General features: G+C 37.1%; 1 protein-coding gene across 3 annotated transcripts in view; it reads right to left on the bottom strand.

Annotated features, from left to right (window-relative positions):
* daam2 (dishevelled associated activator of morphogenesis 2) overlaps positions 1 to 8,628 on the bottom strand; it is a 108,956-nt gene extending 100,328 nt beyond the window's left edge. The window contains exon 1 of one of the 3 annotated variants that reach the window (XR_014534089.1): positions 8,389 to 8,628. The gene's annotated coding sequence lies outside the window, so the exon portion shown is untranslated. The remainder of the gene's footprint in view (positions 1 to 8,388) is intronic. The other 2 variants (XM_083544571.1, XM_083544569.1) reach the window with 2 other exon arrangements.
* Positions 8,629 to 24,867: the final 16,239 nt, after the last annotated feature.

Below are 24,867 nucleotides of genomic sequence, written 5' to 3'. Positions count from 1 at the left end.
TGCCAGTCACAGGGAATATTTTTTCAAAGTTCATTCTTGTAAAAGGCCACCACTACTAGATACGATTGTTTCCATTTTTATCTCCCGCAAATACCAAATGGTGCACATCATTGCTCAAAGCGTCACAGAGATGTTGCTGAAATCCAATGATCTCGGAGGAGTCCAACCAAAGGCATAAAGATGATTTAAGTTGAGCTGCTGAATAGCTGCCTTTAAAAAAAAAAAAAAAAAAATTGTGTACCGTGTAGCTGCTCTCCATCATGTATCTTTCCATCTTTGAATCCAGCCAAACTCCTAAGTATTCTGCCATATGATGGATGTTCCTCTGTTTAAAATCGATGGGGTTTCTATATTGAAACCTTTTTTTGTGAATATTTAAAATGTCGTGCTGCCTTTTATAGAAATGGCCCCATAACTGAACTTGCTTTTGCCAGAAGTGGAAAAAAAGTAAAAGGTGTTGAGTAAAAAGCCAAACTATACTCTTTGCATTTAATCAGACCAAAAATCAACGAATGTCATGAAGTCACAGCACTATTGAAATACTGTTGTTGTTTTTTTTCTACCACATTGTCATTGTTTCTAAAGATATGAATCTATGAGGGACTGCACAGCCAGTATTTGAGCATGTTCATGATTTTGGATTTTGGAAGAGATTTATCCAGGCTGAGCACAGCTGCAAGACTCAGTGATGGAGAGATGGAAGCTGAGGAGGGAAGTATTAGGTGAAGGGAGAAAAAATGAAAAAAAAAAAAACCTTACGTCTGGCGGGAAGGAAAAATGTTTCCATATGTGCCTTGGCTCCCTAGTGAAAGAACAGCTTTGTGCTGAGCATGAGCAGAACACAAAATAGATGACCAGCCTTTTATACCTCCCCCTTCATTTTCAGTAGCTTGGTGTAACATTAGTCATGAGGGGGCTTAGGGTGTGACAAGTTGTGGCCCTCTGGTTTGTGCCCAGTGATGTGGACTGTTTTGACGGGAGTTAATTGTCTGTAAATGTGAGGGAGTTAAAAGGGCCGAGACAAGTCTCTTATTGAGTTCAGAGCCTGGCGGTTGAGAGGGGGGGAAAGGTTATGGTGAATGGTCGAGGCTCGGGCCATGAAGCAAAGCGAAATAAATTGGAAGAGGTTACAAAGGCCATTATGGCAACACTAAATCATCCCGACTAAAGACTTAATGATTTACACACCCACCCATTTCAGCGATGCACCTGCTCCTAATACTTGGCAATAAAAATTATAGATTCCGTTTTGACTCCTGCCTTAAAACTTAGACAATTCGTGAAAAATTAACAAATTAGTAACTTACTTCATTAGCTGACTTTCCATTAAATAAATTGGCAAGCTACCCCATATCCTATAACTCCACCAGTATTTGCACAGTGATCCAGCTTAAAAAAACTCACAGGTAGCCAAGACAGCAGTCTTTTGTTATTCACACACAGAGCAGAGAAGCAGGAAAGTGTTCTCCATGCCACTAATGCAGCACTTGAGTGGTTCTGGAAGAAAACAATGAAACATTGTGTTTATAAGTGCTGGAAAAAAAATAGTCCGGACAAAGAAATAGCTCTCTAGCCAGTTATTATAATATTTAGATGTCTGGGTTCATGAGCGTTACCATGCATTAATCATTGCATAGCATAATTTATTTTATTTTTCAGAGCGACTGCATCCTGTTCTTGATGAACCGGAGTAGGAAATACGGCTGTAAAAGACAGCACAGGGAGAGGTAGTGTGAGCATATACAGTGGAGGTAGGGGAGGTTAAGGTTTTCCTTCTTATCATTTAGGAAAAAGAATGAAGACCTCGGGTAACAAGTTAAGAATAAGTTTTTCGTTGTGCATAATTAATTAAAGAGTAAGATTTTTTTTTTAAATACTATACAGAGAAAAATCCCAATGTGTTTGGCTTCTACCCTTTCTGAGATGAACATGTGTCTGATCTGGTTGGCATAGTGGTACATTCCTTCCATGCAGCACTTCCTCTCCACACAGGTATTTCCCAGAAGCATTTCAAAACTGTCAGAGACACAGACCATGCTAAGCACACGTGACCTTTCCTTCAGCTCCAATCGTGCCCTGCTTCCTACTTCTGAAGTTGTTTGACAGGTTAGTAATCGAGTGTACGATCTGCTTGTCAAAAAGATCCGCCAGAACGATAGAATTAGAAGCCATGTTAAAGAGTCAAATCTCTGCTTAATGTTTGACATAAGAGCTACACATTAATCTTCACTGAAAACATTTTAGAGCGTGACATTGAAATAACAAAACTCCCATAGAATTTGTGCTAAAAGTGGGCTTTCTTTTGTGGTGAATACTCCAACGGCAAGTTAAAACGGTTCACTGTCTCACATCGCAAGTGCTTGTCGGACTAATTTAGTCTTAGTTTCCACAAAAGCTTATACACTTTGTCCAGCTTCTTTTGCAGGAGCACTTTGACCAAAACCATGGCAGCTCCTCCACCATTGCTCCATCATGACAATCTGCGCCAGGTCCAATCCATTTATTTATTCTTTCTTTTCTTTGTTTACAATGGATCCTGAGTCTATTTTGGGAACACTTGGTGCATTAGTGAGAATACACCATTAATGGGACATCAGTGCATCTTGGGACACCATGCATACACATTCACATACTCATTCACGCCTAGCAGCAGTTTAGTCTAGCCAGCATATTTTTGGGATAGTGGAAAGAAAGTCACAGGGAGAACATGCAAAGCTCTACACAGACACTAAACCAAACCCAGGATCGAACTGATCCAACCCATGATTCCAAAATGGCCACCACAGCCGAAATACTGCTTACTTTTAATATCTGCTACCTCAATAATATTCACTTGCAGACTCCAAGAAAAGACAATTAAGTTTGAACGAATGTGCACTAATGTTAAATACATGCTTTCGCAGTATTTCTGTAGGTGAAAATTGCTGCTTAGTTTACTGTGACCTTAATGATTATGCACATCTTCTTGGTCTGTTTGTCACAGTCTTGTAAAATAAGACATTTGCTCTGAGCATTCAACAACCTTAATTTGTTTTAAAGCTCTTCTGCAAATGAGAAGATGTGAGCATTTCCCCACATCCAAACAATCCAAGATGTTTAACCTGGAAGAATAGGGCACAGATTGACACATTTATGACTCCAGCATGCTTTATTTCTATCCTGGGTGATATGTTCCCCATCTATCAGGAGAGAAAAGTGGAATCACATTGAAACGAGTCATTCAAGTGTCTTCAAAAATATTTTGCAATATAATAAAAAATGCTGGCAATATAGTTAAAGACAGGCCTGCTTTATTTTCACCAGATTTATTTCCGTTCGCTGGAATATGCGAAGTTGGGGATTCGTCCAAACTCCCACAGAAACACTCATCTGGAGCGTCTGACATTTGGTCAGGATGATCACAGCTTGTAATAAAACCAAGGCTCATTTCAAAAAGAGATGGGAGGAGATGCCATCCCTAGAAAAAATAAATAAATAAATAAATAAAACCACCTGGTAGGGTTGACGTCTCTCTTTTCTTTCCCGTCCATTACTATTATTGATATTCTAGATTCCAGTTACATTTGAGATTTGCACGTTGTTTTCTTAGACATATTAGATGGTGTAAAAAAAAAAAAAAAAAAAAAAAAAAAACCATTACAACTGGGGCAAATGAATACGTTTCACTGAATTGAAAGTAGTTGATAACCCTGAGACAGTGTGCTGACCTTTAGTTGCACTAGTATAAGTATTAAAGTAGTGCATGATATTAAAAGTCTAGCTCACTGCTTTACGTTTTTTTCTATCTCCTTACTTTTGACTTTGATCCAGTTTTAATTAAGTTCTACACTGTATACAACAAATTAGTTACAAAGTTATTTTAATACTGATGCTTTTTCCCCTACTCACAATTAATTAAATGTGGTAGCGTGTACAGCAAGGAAAATAAACAAGGTACTGTGACACAGCCTGTCACTACTGCCACCCTAAAAGTGATATATTATCACTTGTATTATCCACGTTTTTTCCCCCCCAAGTAATTAAAGGCAGAAAACTAATGAAAAGAAAGCATTAATTTCCTCTGTCTGGAGGGACTTTCCAGTGCTGGAAAACTTTGCCACTGCATGATAAAGCACTGACACTGAGACAGCTTCTATAATTGAATATTTAATAAATATTAAATAAATGCCTCAGAGAAACAATTATACCCTTATACATATATACGTAGAATATATGACGAATATGTTACTTAACACCTAACCCTCACAGCTTTATTGGCTTTTTGAATGTCCTGTTCCAGATTCAGTTCCCCTTTGCTGTTATAATACCCTCCACTTTTCTGGAAAGACTTTCCAATATTTTTTAAAACATGGATTTGCTCATTACAATATAAACTGTAATACTATAGTACTGTATTAAACTGAATAAAAGCAAAGATGCTGTAATAGAAAATGATCAACACCATCTGACCAATCAGATTTAAGAATTCAGCACAGCTTTGGCAGTTGGACCAAATTAGAATTTGTCCAGATTTTATGAATAACAAGCAAGAAATTCTTTATATCAATATATAAAGCTATAAAAGCTTTGTTCATTGGTGTTTTATCCAACTATAGCACCTTGATAGTCAAAGTAAGAACTCGTTGGCTTTAAAAACACTAGATTTCTTGGCTTCAGTTCCTCGCACCTGCATACTGTGACGCTAATAGTATACATGCTACAAGGTGCCAGATGGTACACATAACCCTAAGCAGTGTCAGAAGACCCCACCAGACCTCTAAACACCAGGACTGCTTCTAGTAGTCTACTTCCTTCACAGGTAACACACCATGACTGGCTGCCCATCTACACACACCGAACAGAACAAACGCACCATTAAACAGGCGAGAAGGAGTGAGCAAACAAAGGCTTCCAGTGTGTCTGCAGCCGAGCAGCTTGGAACCCATTAATAAGCACTCACTTTCCGCCTGCAGTCGAATCTAGCAGGCCAGCAGTGCATAAGAGACCCGGACCATGACCCAACGCAGACACGCTGTATACACTGTACCATGGTGCTAATTACTGCCAGACCTCAGAGAAGCTTTGCCAGCAGTATCCATGCTGCAGAGCTCCAGCAGTTCTCCATAACAGCGAATGAGCCAAACAGACAGAAGCTTGGAACAGAAGCCAATAGGGAAGGAAGTGGTCTTTTCACTCACATAGTGAGCAATAGAGCTGGCAATCTAATCTAATGGCAAGCTTTCACACAGCATTACTAAAAGCGAATCTAGCTTAGAATTTAAATGACTGCATGTACATTAATTGAACACTGGAAACCCAGGTCTCTAATTACAACATCCATTTTAGGTGTTTATGACCAAGGCAGGTCCTACACACACCACACCGAAACGTAAAACACTGAAATTGCATTCTCACATGTACTATTTGTGTCTTCTCCAAAGCTTATTGGTCCATTGGTGTTAATCAGGGCCTGTATACAAACTCCATTTATTTTTATTTTTTTTTACTCCAACTAGCTTTACCTGCTTAAAAAGCAGAATGATCGCCAAGCACAACATCTAGCCCTAGGCAAGGAACCCAAGTGCCTTACCTCAGCGACTTTACCGAACAATGGCCCTCTCTCCACCCATATATCCGCTCGCAGGCAAACGTCTAGCCCAATGCCCACACACGTGGGTATGGCTTGAGGGGTTTCTTTCCCTACTCAGGCTCTTGACCAGTAGTTTGCTCCCCTTGATGTGCACCAGCCATAAAGAAAACATTCAAGCCCTGTGGTGGTGTTGGTCTTGGACGAAAGCTATGCTTGGGTTTTTTAAGTATCTAGAGGGCCCTTTGTTATAATATCCAGCAGGGCCGTTTGGTTCAATTATTTTGTGGCTGTAAAAGTACAAGACTGACTGCATTTCTGCTGTTTCGATTAAAGGCATAAAGGAGGTTCAGATCAATAATGTGCAACTCGCTTTCTTTTTGAAAAAGAACTGTCTTTGGTGCTATAGTACATTTCTATGTAGACATTGTAAAACCCTACAGCTTAAAATAAATCTCATTAAAAAGTATTATTTCTACAACATAATCCGCCTAAGCTTTCTCACCACAATTACCAAACTCCCTTTAATCCAAACACACATTTTTTTTCCTTTATTCAGATTTAGTATCCTGATCAGGGTCATTGTGGATTCAGAGCACATCCTGGAAACACTAAGAGTGAGTTGGGAATACATCCTGAATGGGATGCAAGCCAGTCCATTGAAGAGCGCCATACACACCTACAAGAGTGTTAGCAACTTCTTGTACTCTTATGCTTTATGAATAGTGGCGGGAATCTGAAGAAACCTGAGCAAGCCCATAACTGGCATTACATGTCAAACTCAACAGGACGGAACCAGCAACCCTGGAGTTAGGTGGCAATGCTACCTAATGCACAATCGTCCCATGGAACAACCCACTTGTTTCCCCCCCACAATCAATTTCACCAGACACAAAAATGCAACCATGTTAAAATGTGTTTCACTTTGATTGCCCAATCACAAAACAGTAGCTCAGTGGAGATCCTGAGTTGCACCACAGGTCAAGATTTTGTCAGGTACATTAGAAGCCCAAAACTACTGAAAAAACCATGTCACACAAAATTGTGCTAAAGCGCTAGCAGATGTTCGGTGTTATTTTACTACTGCAGCCTTTTACCTTAAAGTGTGCTGTACTTAAAAAACATCAGTTTATAGCATGCAGTATCTCAAATTGTCATGGTTATGTCTTTTATAATATGCAACATGAACTCTTATAACATTGAAATGGTGTCAAAACTGTCACAAAACTAAAAACAGCGATTTCAGATGAACACTTGTATGTGCAAATATAGTATACATAGACAAAATCTCAAGTCCACATTATTAACAACTATCTGCCTGCACAATTATGCAAATATCCAATGATGTGGCATGAAATTATACAGAGAGGTCAAGATTTTAGATTTACATCAAACATTAGACTAAAAAAAGAATTGGATCTCTGTGACTTTGATCGGTGCAGTAATGTACTGTAGGTACCAGGGGTCTTGGGTATTTCATAAACTACTGATCTCCTTGGAATTTTACACTTAACAGTATATACACAGAATGATGTGGAGACAGTAAAAACATTCAATAAATGACAGTTCTGTGGGTGAATCGCCTTGTTGAAAGGGCAGGGGAAAAATGACCAGATTGATTTGAGCTGCCAGGCAGGATACAGCAACTTAAACAAGTACTCTTTTACAACTCTGTTGAACAAAAAGGCATCTCAGCTTGCACACATGTGCTAGAACATCAGAAGACCAACCTTACTCCAAGAACAGGAATCTGGTTCTATCATGGGCAAAGGCTCACCCAAACTGAAGAGATGAAGACTACATGAGTTGATCGATCTGAGCTACCTGGTGAAGTCTTCTTCTGTTTTAGCACATTGACCTCAAGGTTTGACCTTTGTTTTGTGTATGATGAGATGCTTTCAGCTCATCATGGTTGTAAAGAGTGATTATTTGAGTGACTGTTTGAATTCTTTCTAGTGGTTTGAAGGAACTGAACTCTTTTTACTCTGGACTGGTTAACATGACATTTCCACCCAAAAAAAAAACCATTTGCCCATTCAATGTTTTTTGTTTTTCGCACCATTCTGTAAACTAGAGGCTGTAGTGTGAGGAAAACCAAGAGGATTAGCAGTTTCTGAAGGATTATCCATTCTTTCTTTCTTTTTGTTGTTTTGATCTGAAGTTCTAGATATTATATATTCATATGCTAAAAAGTGGAGCAGTCAACTTTATACTTCAAATTTTGATTTAAAACAAATTGTTGTGTGTATAACCTTAACCCCCTAAAACAAATACAAAAATACAAAAATCAAAAACTAAATTTAGCCCTAAAAGAAAGTGCAGAAGGTTTTCCACAGAGAGGGAGCAGCACCCTCTACCCGCCTCAACCAGCATCTCACATCATCTCCATGCAAACCGCTAACAAACACAATGTGCATGCAAATCAATGTGTCAAAAGCGGTAAAGATGAAAGAAAAAAACCCACAATAGATACTGTTTGTTTGTTTGTTTGTTTTCCAAACAATTTTCCACTCATTTGAATGTCTTATGTGGCAATTTAAATTATTATAAATGCACGCCTTTTTAAAATTTCGCACGAGTCCAGCGTTTAAAGATCTCAACAGTGGCAAGGGGGAGGGAATACTCGCACCTATGCGCAAAACAGCTGGAAGCCGCTCCATTATAATTTCGAGAAACGCGCAAACAGCTGGAACGCGAGAAATGCGCAAAGTGCGCTCGGACCTGTAGATGCCAATGAATGAGAGTGCGTGCGCGCGCGGAATGGAGGGAAGGTGTGAGGGTTATTCAGGGTCACAGCTGTGCGCGAATCTCCGCAAACTCACCATCCAGCTTCATCTCGGAGAAGATCCGCAATGCTCAAACGTAATCCATCCGATTTGCGATGTCACAGCAAAAGAACGCAACCCAGCAGCAGATCGAGCGCCCTGTGCCCGTTTCAGCTCACACCGTGTGTGTGTATACAGAATGTGTGTGTTGTGTCCTGTTTCTCTGCGCCTGAGCGCTGTGTGAGAGTGTTTGTGAGTGCTCTCAGGATCAGCTGCAGAAGAAACCCAGAGATTCAGCTGTACACGCCCACCTCTCTTAAAGGCGCACGGCATTATATAAAACGCCGACAGATTTCACCATTTGGATGACGAGTTAGAAGTCGGATTGCGCATGCGCAAAATCGTTGACGCTTTCTGCTTAATTGATAAACACCCCCCACCCCTCCCCCCAACGAACCCATTAGATTAGATGATTAGATTTAACTTTATTGTCATTACACATGTACAAGTACAAGGCAATAAAATGCAGTTTGGGTCTAACCAGATTTACAGTCTAATACAGTTTTTACATGATTTACATAAGTTAAATAGAATTGAATATAGGTGTATAAACAGTAATTTACAGATGTATATGTGCGATGAATATAAAGATGAATATATATGTACTATGAATATAATATACAGATGAATTTATATATATGTACTATGAATATGAATATAATATACAAAAATTCTGTACCATAGGTGTTACTGTGTTTACAACAGGGGTCGGCAACCCGCGGCTCCCATACCAAAATCTTCAAATTTAGAATTACATTTTAAAAACTAACGAACTAAAATAAAATACATTTTAATTAAATACTCATTATTTATTTTCCAAAGCCACAGGGAGCCGCAGAAGAGGGATAAACATTTTCAGATGTTTTAGTGTGGATGAGCAACTTGGGGAATAATTGTAAACGATAGTGTGGACGTGGAGCGTTTTGATTTGGAAACGCCATTTATAAAATTTATCCAGATTAGTCTAGAAGACGTAACATTATTGTCATTTCAACGATATACAGTGTAGTACGCAGTGAAACGAAACAGCGTTCCCTCCAGAACCAAGGTGTTACATCAGATAATATCAGTCAACAAAAAGGAAAACAATACGACCCAAAATTCTCAACGAAAAACATAAAGTGCACATGTGCAACATTTAGTGCAAATGGAAATGGACAACATAAGACAGGGAGACTGTAAACACAGTAATACATACGGTAAAGAAGGTTTGTACAAATTTAATGTCCATATAAAAATAAATGCTGTAAATATCGACATAAAGCAGCAGATTAATGTGTAAAAACTAATTTTTTACCATTTGTGTGTGTGTGTGTGTGTGTGTGTGTGTGTGTGTGTGTGTGTGTGTGTGTGTGTTGCACTGCAGTAATAACTCAACTCAACGTCAACTCAGTAGTAACTCAAACAACCATGGTGAGCAGAATATTATCTCAGCATACACAACCCACTGAATTGTGAAGTGTTCCTCAGGTGTGTATTATTTTTCTAATAAAAGCACAGACCAGAATTATTCAACTTTTATTACTTCTGCAATAAAGCTTCAGATTTAGAAGAGAAAAGATCCTCAAGGAAAATAAGAAATTACAAGCAGGCCTGCTCACTGATTTGTTTTTGTTGTTTATTTTTTCAGATGTTGGGAAGCATGATAAAGCACACAGCAAATAGAAATATGTTCATGGTAATTAGACAGCAGTGGAATTTTATAAACATAAATGTGATTCATCGAATTCTTATTCACCTGTTGCTATTGTAGATGGTCACACTATGCCTTTCAGAACAGGTGTATATATACTGAGATCATGTGACACTTAGATTGCACACAGGTGGACTTTATTTAAGTAATTACGTGACTTCTGAAGGTAATTGGTTGCACCAGATCTTATTTAGAGGCTTACTAGCAAAGGGGGTGAATACATATGCACGCACCACTTTTCCATTATTTATTTTTTATAATTTTTTGAAACAAGTTATTTTTTTCATTTCATTTCACCAATTTGGACCATTTTGTGTATGTCCATTACATGAAATCCAAATAAAAATCAATTTTAATTCCAAGTTGTAAGGCAACAAAATAGGAAAAACGCCAAGGGGGGTCAATACTTTTGCAAGGCACTGTAGGTCTTAGAGTCTTAGGTAATGCATCTCTGAAATCATTTATAAAGTAAATTTGATGGTCAGGTATAGACGAAATCGCTCAAATCTCTCAAATCATAATTTTTTTTTTTATATGAAACATTTTCTTAAAGAATATAATCTTCCTCAAGGGATTCCAATGTCAGATTTTGAACGATTTCTCAGTTCTGTAGCTTCTAGTTTTTAACAACAATGACTGTATAAGACTGTAGAAAGGACATTTCTTATAATCTTACATTCCAGTGCTCATGTTAGTTCTCACTCTCCAGTGTTCTGTATTGTTTTAAAGACTATAATCACACTCTTGATGTCACCCAAATGAGGACGGGTTCCTTTTTTGAGTCTGGTTCCTCTCAATGTTTCTTCCTCATAACATCTAGTAAAGTTTTTTCTTTGCCACAGTTGCCACTGCTGCTCATCAGGGATAAATACACGTCATTCACTCCAACTGTTGATTTTTGTAAAGCTGCTTTGAGACAATATCTGTTGTGAAAAGCGCTATAGAAATAAACTTGACTTGACTTGACTTGACTGTTTCGTCTGTTAATTTGTTTACAGCCATCAATGTCGTTAAGACACATTACCTAACCTTTACTTTAGAATTTCATTCATCTTTACATTTCAAACCTTCACCATCCCTTGTGTTGATCTTGCTAACTTGTATATACCGACTGTTCTGAGAAAATGATTGTGTCACAGCGTCACAGAGTCTGTAACCAAATCCAACACAAAGGCCAGTGTGTAGAGTAAAGGAAGAGTTTTTTCCATCAGCGAGAATGAGTTTTCAAGACTCCACAACCTGGATAATGTCCATCCTATGCCTTGCAAATAAGAGGACATTTTTCGTTCTTTTTCACTCTACCCAACAGTGGACGATGGTAATCCATGGCAACTAAATGAGCACTGGAGGACTCTGGGTGCTGTTTTAATGAAAAGGCCTCCTGAGGAGTTACAAAGGGGCTTCACTGAATGTCCTTAGTTGATATCCACAGCAAGTCGACACACTGCTATTGATCACATTTGTAAAGTAACAAAACAAGGAAAGCTGTGTGGATTTAATATTCAAAGCAAGACGCTTATAGTTGGGCAGGAATAAAAATACTTTAGGTTACCTGAAGATTGTAATTCTGTACAGGTTTGAGACCTTCAGGGCAATACATATACCATATATGTTCAATCTAGCAGCATAAAGTGTTGTAAACTCCTTGAGAGGAAACTTTTAGGCTTCAATACAGAACAGAGAGGTTTTCAGTTTAATACAAGGGTTCCAAATGCAACTCATTTAAGAGCTAGAACCATTAACTATGCAAAAAACCCTTGGGCTTTTTTACCCTAAAAAATGCACACTTTTACTTAGGATGCACAATTGAATCTAGATAATTTTGGCACTGAAAAAACGCCAGTTCCATTGACCACGGACATCGTGCTGTTATGGTGATGTGGTTACTTTTTCTGTCAAGACTTGCCAGTGGTGGTAAATGTAATTCATTACTGCACTAAAGTAGCTTTTCGTGTATCTGTACTTTACTGAAGTTTTTCCATTTGGAGAGATTTTAATTTAACTTCACTACATTTCAAAGTCAATTATGTTACTTTTTACTCAACTACATTTTGCGAAATCATTCCTACCTTTTTATTTACGAGTGGATACAAACTTGACTGGTCAATCACGCAGCAAGCCACTAATCAGTGTTGAGCGCACGCTGTGTTTTGAACTTGTTTTGATTGCCGCTTAGTGGTATCTGCTTAGCATGAACATACAGTTCAGCATCAGTTCAGTAGCAAAAAGAACATTTTGAGAGGAATAAATGATGGAAGAAACTCCTGAATCTAACTTGCCACAACACCCATGGCCTTATTTGCCCAATTTTAAGTACTGTAGTTTAAAAGAAGTTTGTGTTTGACTCATTAATATTATTCTATTACTAGATTAATTTGCTGAGAGTCACAGAGTCTTTTCACATAAACTGAGTTGATAAAGCAAAGAGTCTTGTTTAATAGGAATTTTATAGCCATAATAAATTCTAGTACTTTGGATACTTAAGTACATTTGAATTCAAATACTTTTGTACTTTTACTCAAGTATTGTACATCGTGTATCTCTACTTTAACTCAACTACATGGTTGGCGTACTTCTTCACTTGCATTTGGGGAAAATAATGTTGCGTAATACCGAACATTATATCGATATTAAAGTTGCAATAATTCGTCTCATTTGTGATTTCATATTATTAAAAAATGAATACAAAAATCTAAAACATTACTCTGTAACGTGCGTTACAAATGTAGATCATTTTTAAAGTTATAGACCAGAAAAAGATATTGTACAATAAGAAACAATCCGAAATATTGTACAATAGATTATAATGCCTAATACAGCTATTCGGTGACATCTAATGAGAGACAAAAAGCTGTTCTTTTTTTTTAATGGAATTTTCCTCTTCTCATGGCAGTTGTGATAATTGCAATAGTTTGCTACAGTCATACATCAATGTAGAACTCCTATGCAAAGTTGCAAACTATAAAAGAACCATTCAGGACAACTGAAGTAGCTAATCGTAATAGTGCTTCTTCTCAAATATGCAGTTTTCTATCCTTTTTGTGACAGTGAACTCTAGCCATAATGGGACTGTCACAGTGAACTATAGCAGCAGTGATCTCACTTTCAGGGAAAATCCCTCTGATGAAAATAGGGTCTGTTGTAATGTTTTTGCTGGTGGGTAGCCTTCTAACAAATCAGCTCACTCAGCTGCCAAGGCATTTTATTTTAGCGACAAGCTTGACCAAAACCTCTAAGGAGGCTTGTCTAAAACTTTTTTGCAAAGCGCCAGTATGTAGTGCGCTAGCCTGGATTTAAAGCAGCATCCAAGCTGAAACACCTAATTCCACTTGTGTGAATAGTTGTATTTGCTTAGCATTGTATTTGTTGTGCTAATAAATTGTACATACGCTGGTGCATTTCAGATAACCGTAATGAATGCTACCTTCTGGCTTATGGCAGCGATTTATCCATCGCTGCATCTATCCATTTCTTACTAAAAAGAGTTTCAATTGACACATCTGAATGTCTTTTATCCAGCATGTTGTATTTTAATACACACTTTTCAAAATAAATAATTTTTTTCAAGTGTTCTGTATCTGTGACTGCACTTTTGAACAGCATGTGACATCTTGGTTTTCGATATATATATATATATATTTCCTATCTATTAGGAGAAATGTGTTATCCAAGTGCAGTTATCTGAAAATGTATCTAACTACAGTAGATAGAAGTCCAGCTAACATGATTCAACATCCAAACAGTAAAAGAAAAGTGCAGCTTCTTACCTTGGTCATTTCAGTCCTTCAGTTTACAGACTCCCACTCCTTTTTTTTGTCATAAATTTTGTTTCATGTTCTGTAAATTGTATTTTTAGTCAGGTTACATTTGGTTGCATATTTTGTTCATTTCCCTTTTCTATAATAAACTGTATTGACCACTCCTCTTTACTGCACTGATTGCATTACATTTATTTTCCTTTTATTTTTTGTGGACAACTTTTTCTCTTACTTATTTTGGTAACTTTTATGTAATACTTGAATTCTGTATGTTTTCCCTTCTATGTTGACTCCTCAGTTATTCGTGTCTCTCTCTACTGTATATTTCCTTCCTCCATCTTTCAGTTTGAGGCACAGACAGAGAGTGGCCACTGTATGTTGGCTTGCTAACAGAAGCAGTGCTATTTATATGCACTTGCCGGGGTGGATAGCGATGGGCTGAATGAGCCAGGATCTCCAAAGCCACCCGCTAAAGCTGAATGGAAGGGAGTGTGCCACCCATCTCTGCTAAATCAGACCTGCAGCTGGGTGAAACGCTCCCACTCGCTCCAAACCCCATCAAATTAAAAGTGCTTGCTGCATATCAAGTTCGTTTCATTTTTAAACTCCATCCTCCTTTGCCAGGCTGACAACATGTGGTTTAAACAGATGTTTCAGAAACTAATTTTACTCGAAGCAAAAAATATTTGACGGCGGGTGTCTGGTAGAAGTTTGAGGCCGTAATCAAGAATCGAAATGTTCTCAGGGTTTTTGCTTTAAAATAAAAAGTGAGTGATATATATATATGTATTTAAACACTGAGTGTAATAAATTCTACATCTCTCCTGTGGATCGGATCAGAAATGTATAGTGCCGGTCTGCTCGTACAGTTAAAGAGTTGTGTGCAACCAAACACAAAAGCAGAATATGGGCTGCCAGAAGCATATTTGTACAGGTGGTTTGCGTTGCATTCTTGCAATTGAACATGAGAGAGTCTGAGCCATCTGTATGGGAGGGCCTGATCTAATGTCCGTTTCACAGCACAGCCCAGTAGTCCTTCAGAAAAAGCACTGCTATAAAAGGAAATGGTATGCATAACAAATCTTTGGCCTTTTGGTTCACATGCCACAAATTGCTTTGCCTATACTTGTATGCATTGATCTGGTTATTTCAGTCACGCACCAATATACAGTTTTATATGACAGTCTTTCGTCTAGCCATTCCGCTCTAAAGTACAGATAAGTAAAGTGTTTTGCAGTGATGGTTCTTCAAGTTTCACCTATCTCTACTCAAACAGCTTTTGATCACCTTGTTTACCAAAGCTATTTTTGCAGTAGTAAGCTGTAGGAAGAGTCCTGGTTCTTCCAAATGTTTTCCCATTAAGAATTATGGAGGCCACAATGTTCATGGGAACCTCAAAAGCAAAGATTTCATGTAGCATGTAGCAATCCTGTCTGATGGCTTGGTTTTGGCTCTGATTTGAGAGGTGTGTGCCTTTCCTAATCAATTGAATATGCCACATGTGAACTCTAGTCAAAGTTGATCCAGAGAAATGGCATGCATCTACGCTAAATTGTCATAGGAAATGGTGTGGAAACTTGTCAAAAATGTTAAATAGATCACAAATTTGGTTTGGATTTGTGACTATGGGAAAAAAATAAAAGATTAAAGCTGCACCATAACAAAAAATGAGATGGTCTAAATATTTTCTAGATACACTGTGTGAATTCGAATGCTAAGCTAAAAAGAGATACAGCAGTGTTTTGTCAGCAGTGTTCTATGTAATTGGTGAAACTACACTTACAGTAAGTTTGTTTATACAATGCTAGCTGAATGCAGTCAATCCAGTATTGACTATTCTAGTGCCTCTGCTTGTATGTGTATTGAATAAAAGCCATGTGACTGTCACATGAACTCATTTCCTGGGTGTGGGACATAAGGTTGACGTGTAATATTATTCAATCAACCCCATTTTTTTTTTTAATACAGTTTACACCAGCATTCATAACTACTGATTTGGATTGCATTTGAAATTCAAACTTTATCCTGAAAACCAAGTTTTTATTGATGTTGTGAGGTGTTCTAATTTTGTTGAAAAGTCAGAAGGTTGTCTGATGATCTGACATTACAAGAGGATGTTGTTAAGGAAGTTACAATGGTTTTCTTCATGAGGAAAAAAAATCCACCATTCAAAAACCTAATGCAACAATCAGATCTTTGTTAGAGTGTAAAAAAAAAAGACTGGTGTTCAGCATTACACTAATGAGGAAAATACAATGTAGAGAGAGTGGAGACAGTTTGGACAAAAATAATCCAGTGCAGTTGGTTTGAGTTAGGCCAGAGACTCTGCTTGGCTAATTAGATATTTATGACATGACAAATGCAATGGCAGCGGTTACGGAGTGTAATGATGAGTAGGTGAACGAGACAAACACTAAAGAACTGCTGCATTTCGGGAAAAGATGAAGCTAATGATGTTTTGTAGTTCTGGAAAATACAAGAACCCAATAACCAAAAGTGAAAATAGACCTACATGTAAATAACCAAGTAAATAGTGGGTGTCAAGATTGGATTAAGGATCTAAAGATTGATATGCAAGCAGTTCTTGTTGAATTTTCCCTTTAATGCTATAAATCCTTTTTGTGAAACTACCCTGGTGGCAAAAGAACACGCTGATTTCACACCACAAAATCCCATCCACTTTGTGGCCTCGTTCAAAATACCACAATTACACACTTAAGCAGAGAATGTTACTTTCTCAGGAGTACAATGAAACCTCACAGCTATAGTTTTAGACCTCCATGCTCCATGCTGGGACATCAAGCAGGACTGCTTCTTCTTTGCGCAGGATGTCGACAGGCCATGGCTTTCCTATGCACGTCACCCGAAGCTCTGTCATCGTGGGTTAGATGAAGGACAGTAGCCAGGGAAGTCCCCACTATGAAACATTGACCACCCACAATTTACGACACCAACTCGGGGAATTAATGACAGAGCATCCTTAAAAACAGTTGGGCAACAGAGACTCTATAATGTGTGCATATGAGGAATAATTTTCTCCTACTCTGTAATATAGAAGTGTTTATAGGACAGAGGCTCTTTCTGCCCATTTGAAGGGTGGAGGAGGCTCCTGTTCATGCTGGATTGATTAGGATACAAACCTCAGAAGCCATGAAAGATGCACAGCAAACATTATATATTTCTTTTACGTCATATTTTTGCTTTAGGGAAATACTCCTATTTTGTATAATAATAGTCTCAATAGCGATCATACAGTTAAACTTTCCAACTGCTTTTGTCTTGTTTACTGTGCTGATTATTACATTAAAAAAGGTTAATGTTTTCCATCAATGCATTAATGAGAATCCCAAGAATATTGTGCTAACAACATCCTGGGAACAAAAACACAACATGCTCCAAATGACTTAAAGGCTAAAGCTGGTTAATCAAATTCATCATTGCAGTTGTCTTTTTTTCAGTCTATTAACAGAAGCTCAAAAAACTTGGCACAGACAGCTGAACAAACGAGTTTGTTCTTCCCCATGATTGTCTGAAAGCCCAGTGTTCTCTCTTGCCTTGGTTCATTTCAACATCATGAGTATTCCAGAGTTTCAGCAGTTCACCTATTGATCAACTGGTTATAATGGAAATATAATCTTACTAAGGCCTTATTGATAGATTTAACCATCACTTTCAATTTATGTTCGTCAGAGGTCAACATACAGAGTTTCAATGAAACTTGTTTTTCTCCCCTGTATTAAATGTAAAGAATTATTTTCTAGTGAAGTGTGAATGTAAGCTTCTGTGACTGGCAGATTCAATAGTATTGGTTCACTCAAGATGTTTTAGGTCATGTAATTGTTTTGCAATGAGACAACTGATTTCCCAGTTCCAAGCCACAAGCATGATTGCCTGCAGGTAAAGAAAACACTGAGATGAGACCTTTGAAATGAGATACGATCCAATGCCTGTCGTGAGAGCCTATAAAACTGTATTAAACAGCTCCATTTCTGAATGCCATCATAATGCAGGCAGGAAAAAACCGAGAAGAAAAACCTGCCACTGACTAAGCTGAAAGTTGTCACATATCTTTGTGTTGTGACAAGTCCTTTTACTTGTTCTTTCATGTGGCACCGTGTCTCACTATCATTCCTGGTGAATCTCACAATACCTAGTTCAGTCAATCAGCGCTGCCTTGAAGACGTGGCATTCCATCCTAATGATTCACATCGCAATCTGAAAGGAAAGATACAAACAGCATACGTTTTTCACTTGTACTTTGTGCACAGGAAAGACTTCTTTTTTGCAGAAAACGTACATTGTGTACACTCTTGGGCAAGTACAACATGGCAAAATATATTAATTGTTTAATGCTTTTAATCATTGGTCAGGAAGTTATTAAAATTCAACAAACAGTGTAGATCTCCTCATGCTTTTTTTGTCATGGTTACATTTTTGAGCATAAGGTGTGGCAGATAACCACACAGGTAGCAAAGACTTCTGGCCCTGGCATGAAGCCGGCACAGCTGGCTTTCAGTTGGTACTGGCATACAGTATGTGAAGCAAACATGGCCCGGTTACAGTGGTGATAGAACCGTCTTTAAGGCGACAAACAAGGTATCGTCCAGTTGTTAAGTGTGTTATATGGCCCAAATGTGAAATATAGAGCTGTGGGCCACTTATGTAGGGCCAGTCTTATCCCACAGTTTAAATGTAATTATAGATATTTCAGATAGTAAGGGGATCATATTTTCATACACACAGCTGTTTGCCCTATTTTTGTTGGCAAGGTGGGTTTATTGTGCTCTGTCAACAAGTCTTCATCAAACCGATAATTTTAATTATGAATACATGTAATTTTGGATAAAGAATTTATAGTAATTAAATTATAAAACCCTTTATAATAAATAAATAATTAAATAAATGAATAAATATCTACCAATCAAGTTGCATCTAGAAAAGTGCAATGGTTCATGGGTTTGCAAATTTTACATCATTGTAGTGTCACACACTAATCTTGTTAGTGTGTGACACTACAATGATGTAAAAATTGCAATTACTTTTGTCTTTTTGTTCTATTTTCATATTTTTTTCTACAGTTGCAAGTGTGTAATCTTGCGATTTAGCTGGTTGGTTTGGTTAATGGTTAAGAAAACCTAATGCACTCTTGAGGCTGCACTTCACTAACCGTCGTTCTTAACTCTGTTTTATATTTATTTATTTATATAAATAAATAAATAAATAAATAAATAAATAAATAAATAAATAAATATAAAACAGAGTTAAGAACGACGGTTAGTGAACTGCAGCCACAAGAGTGCATAAATATATATATATATATATATATATATATATATATATATATATATATATATATATATATATATATATATATATATATATATATAGTTTGACATTGTTTTTAGGATAATAGAGTTAGTATGAGTTAACATCGTGGGAAAGTTAGATGTTACATGTATGTTTCTGCAGCTGTGAGAAGTAACCATCTGATGTCTGTAGCCACAGAAAAAGAAATTGATTTCACCATTAAAATATGACTATATGTGGCCCCGGATTGGCTGGTGGCAGAGAGTAAAACAGTTAATGGACTTGTGCCTTGGACATTGAATTGTGTGCACATTGCTGCTTCTTCATGAACTGAAACATAGATGTTCACGAGATTTTTGAAACATTGCATTGACATTACAATTTGTTTTGTTAAAATATAAAAAAATAATTTCCATGTAAAACAAAGTATTAGTTTTAGAATACTGTTGTTTTTCAGGCATTTTTTCATCTGTGCCAAGGGTGTGTATAAAATGGCTAGGTTTTGTTGAGACTGACATGTGGAACTTGTCGGGCCTACATAGGACCAGAATTGGGCCAGCTATATTCATACATTTTGTACAGATTTGGCTATGCCATGGGCCATATAAGGCCTGAGTTCTGGCAACCAGACCTGGTCCAGTCATGTACCGTAATTAATTGCTATATTTGGGTCAAGTGAAAGTGGGCTGTGTGGACCAAACCAATTTTGCTATGTGGGCAAACAATGGCTAGTTTAAAAAAAAAAAGAAAAAAGAAAGAAATTCCAGAAGATGGAACATGGAACACTGATATCATTTTTGCATGTGTGTGTGTGTGTGTGTGTGTGTGTGTGTGTGTGTGTGTGTGTGTGTGTGTGTGTGTGTGTGTTCATTTTGTTCAAACATTCTCATCCTTGTGATGATTTTATCTTGATGTACAATTTCCCCAAACACAACTGCAGCAAAAGTAAACAAGTAAATTGTGGCAAAAGGAGCTCTCAGAATTGCATTTGTTTCACATTTCTCAATGTTCAAATTCTCATCTCTATAAAAACTCCAATAATCTTCAGATTCTTCACTTAAGTCATAGTCTGTACTCTAAGTATAGACTGTTAAATTTACTCAGTAAGAAAGTAAAGAAAAAACTAGAATAAACATTCACAAGAGAAAAAAAAGACATTTACTGTTTTAGTTACTAAACTAACTAACTTAGGGGAAATTAGTGCCCCTTTCCCTAAGAAAAGTAGGAAAGCCTTAGCTAAGGCTAAATAGCAACTTTAGCAACAAGCTATCAACTAACATCAAGTTTAATACTGTAAAGCTAGGCTATGCTAGCTAGCATGATACTAACTTAAATGATGATTGCTAGGTAAATACAAATTGTGCATAGCTTATATATGTATTACAGTGATAAGATTTAAGTCTCATTCTCCTAAGTTTCGGAATCTTCAACTTTTAAGCTGCCTGGTGCTATGTGATCTTTGTTTTCATTTAGGGAGTTTATATTGATTACATTATAATATATTAGTATTACATTGTGATAATCAAGCTACCTAACATTTTGAGAGATAAAGCTGCTATTAGTTAGCATGATGACTTTAATGATACAAACTAGCAGGGCTAACCATGCTAATATTGGGCCTGATAGATACAAAATGTAAGGCGTTGATCTGACCATTAATAACCTGACAGAAAAAATTTTCAGTGATGGATATGGCATCTGTTGAAGTTATTAGAGTTTATAGCAACATTTAACAAGTAAATGTGGTGTTTGGAAATGTAGTGACTATGAACTACGTTTCTGTTAAAGTCAAAAGGTGAAAAAAAAAAAAACTTAAGTAATATACCAATACTAAAAAAACATACTTTAGTCATTGTTATTAAACTTTTCACCTCTGATTTCCCTATATTTCTATACGAAGGTGAATGATTGAAGCAGCAAAGAAAAACAAAATGGTTCAAATGAATGTGTCTGAATGATTTATTAGGCAGAAAAGTGTGTTTTGCTTGGTCATGAACAGAAGCACTGTTGTTGTTTTTCTTTTTCTGTCAGTGCTTTCAGAAATGCCACATAACTTCATGCCACACTGTGTGTGGTTCTCAGGGTGTTGCGACACAGATGGACTACGCAGAGCTGCATGACGATCAGAGCCAGAAATATAAAAGGGCATCTGGATATCGAATAAAAAATGCATTCTGACATCAGCCAACAAGCCCATAGCGGCACGTTTGGGAAATTTGTCGATGGAATCGGGCGATAATACTGCCAGTAAAAGAGAGATTTTCCATCTGTGTGGTTCAGTGTATACTTAGATTCTCATTTTGTCTTAGTAAATATTTAAATATTCTTTTAAACAAAATGCTTTAATTTTTTTCTTTGAACTACAGATAATCATGTGGAGCTTCAGCACCAGAGTGTAATATTGAGATTTGGAAGTATAAAGAAAAGATTTATTCCTAAGTGAAAGAGAGAGCATCCACACTAATACAGACCTACACACACACACACACACACACACATGAAGCAGTGCTACAGGCTCTCGGACACAATAATAAAGGTTTTACTGCACAATCTGGCATCGTTGTGGTGAACCACACATATCACATCATAATTTAATCTAACAGAACTAATATGGTGCAACAGGGTGAAGCTTTCTATATAGCATGCTATTCCTGGAGAGAACTACACATTCTAGAAACCTCTACACACTTTCATGCTGAAAGTATATGCCTCTGGTCATGCCTTGTAACTTTGCGGCTTAAAAAAAATGCAGCATGTCCCGTATATCGTAAAGAGACGTTGTTATTGTTGGTGCCAAGTGCATTCTTGGTATATGTTTTATAAGCTATACTTATGTCTATTTCGACCAGACTACAAACATTTTACAGTTACCTGCAACTGCTGCTCGATTACATCCTCCTGTATGCGCAAATGTATAAGACTTATTCATTTCTTTTACAGACTTCCATTCTTCACTCTTGTAACTACAAAACTTTTCTTATAGTTAACTTGTGATTCCAGGATCAGCCAGTAATCTTATCAAGTAAAAATATATTTAATGTATTATCAATTTATTTTTTTTATTACAGAATTACAATGAACCAAATATTAATACAGGTAGTCCCCAAGTTAACGATGGTTCGACTTAGGATTTTTTGATCTTGTGATGATAGCAGTATGACAAAATTGGCAAAATATTTACATTTTCGTGTGGCATATAAATTTTCGTACGTTGAGAAGCTGCCAGTATATACACATCTATCCGTCCTGTGAGATGCCTTACTCACACCAGCGATTGACAGAGTTCAGTTGTCACAATGTTAGAGTGCACATTTATTTCTGTGTTTTTGGTGTTTCAAAGCCTAATTTTCACTCTTGTCTCCTTTTTATCAGCATTGCTGGACATTGAAACAAAGCTCATCCGGCTCCTCCGCTCGCAAACTGCCGCTCGACCATGTGCCCGTTGCCACATGCATATATACCATAAAGTTTATACATTATTTTAATGTAAATTGCCCTGTTTTGCTAATTAATGTGTTGTAATTTGTTAAATTATTAACAAATTACAGTATACTACTCCATATTAATCACCATACCTTAAGATTTCTAGGTAGGCCTAGCCTACTATACATTCGGGATATATTCACTTTAAAGTGTGATTTTTTTATTTGTAGGGTGCAAAAGAAAACAATAGATCGCAAAACATGCTATGGTGCATCTGTCATACTGTTATTATTACAAACATAATGGTTAACAAAGCACCACAAAAATGCAATGGGAATAACAGGGTGAAACAGTATAACACCCACAGTTACCATAACACATAAACGTCATGCAGTGTCCAAGTTAAGTAAGGACTAAAACACAACAGGACACGCTGTTTTGGGAAACCAATCAACAATGAGGTGGTTACCAATCTGAGGTAGGATATAAAGTGTTTTATTTCTCCTAAACCATAGCAATTCAGCAATGCTAACACTTTTACCCAATTACACATATAGATTATACCTTCATTGTTTCATGTTGTGTAAAAAAAAGCCTTTTTTTTATCCAGAATGCACCATCCTCAATATGGAAGACTTTCCTGAGGTGGAAAAACCATACATTAAGTTTCTGGATTCAATCCCCCCTCTTTTTTCTATGTGGGTATCCTATCTCTCTCTTTCTCTCTCTCTCTCTCTCTCTCTCTCTCTCTCTCTCTCTCTCTCTCTCTCTCTATCTGACTCACTTTCTCTGTGGCTGTATCTCTAAATATAGCTTCTATAAATATATGGTTCTCTTAATTTTATTTATTTATTTATTTTTTATTTTTCTTGTGCTATTTTGGTCGCCACAGCAGATCATCCTTCTCCATACCTCCCTGTTCTCTACATCTGCCTCTTTCACACCAACTACCTGCATGTCTTCCCTCACCACATCCATAAACCTCCTTCTGGGTCTTCCTCTTTTCCTCCTTCCTGGTGGCTCCATCCTCAGCATTCTTCTACCAATATAACTCATGTCCCTCCTCTGCACATGTCCAAACCATCTCAATCTCGCCTCCATCACCTTGTCACCAAAACGTCCTACATGCGCTGTCTCTCTAATAAACTCATTTCTAATCTTGTCCATCCTCGTCACTCCCAACGGAAACCTCAACATCTTCAGCTCTGCTACATCCAGCTCCACCTCCTGTCTTCGCCTTTACCTGTCTCTTTTAAAAACTCAGTATTCTTTTTTTCTTCCATTCTCTCTTTATTTATATATTTTTTGTAAATTAAGAGATCAAGTAAATCAAAACCATTTTATGAGCCAAAGAACTGCTGTTTGAAATTGTTATTTCACTAGACATTGTGGTTCTTGGGGACAAACAATTGTGTTATATAAGTTATATGATATCTTACGGTTATATTTTGATCCATTATGATTGGATGAATTGACTCTACTTTGCGAGTTAGTGGTCATAGAGGCGTGTCAGTATTTGCATGAGTTTTGAGTGATAAATTTGGGAATTGTATGTGTATTTTATTTGCTGCCAGACTGCATTTCTGTTATTTTAAATGAATATTAGGTATGAAAGTGACTGGGGTTGAGTTTTTAAAACAATTTAGCAAATGCATCCATGCTGCGGAGTCTGTGCACAAAGACAATCCATAAATATTCTCACTATTTAAATATTTAAATTAAGTTAAATGATAATTAATTTTAATAATGTTACTGGAAATGAAAATACGAAGAAGAATAAGAAAATTGTATTACAGTTTTTCTCAAATGCTAAAACACATTTCACAAACGTTTCCTCCATGTTCCCCAATGTCTAAACACAACACCCTTTTCTAAAGCTACATAAACACAACCACACCTTCTCACTTCAAAACTCAAACTTTCACACCAAAAGAGCAGCTCGAAGCTTTCAAAAATGTAAACACTATACACATCATTACACACTACAGCAAAACAATTGAAAACACAACTTCTCAATTTGTGAGAAGGTTCTTTGTTTCATAACTGCCAATGCATATTTTTGAAACTTAACAGTAATGGATGTTCTTAGATCTCTGCAGAGGATTAGGCATTTAGATTGGAGAGTTTCATATGAAGAGTATAAATCTATAGTAAATTCTGCATGTACACTACTGTAACACAACTCAATGCAAAAACAGAATCTATTGCACAAAACAGTACTCTTAAAAACATGATCAGGGTGTGAAGTTTTTTTTATTTACTTTATTCACACCACACACACACACACACACACAC

This window comes from Silurus aristotelis, assembly GCF_946808225.1.
Source record: "Silurus aristotelis genome assembly, chromosome: 6".
In the NCBI taxonomy this organism is placed as follows: domain Eukaryota; kingdom Metazoa; phylum Chordata; class Actinopteri; order Siluriformes; family Siluridae; genus Silurus; species Silurus aristotelis.
Note: the sequence above shows the minus strand (reverse complement) of the source record. Positions and strands in the feature narration are given on the sequence as shown.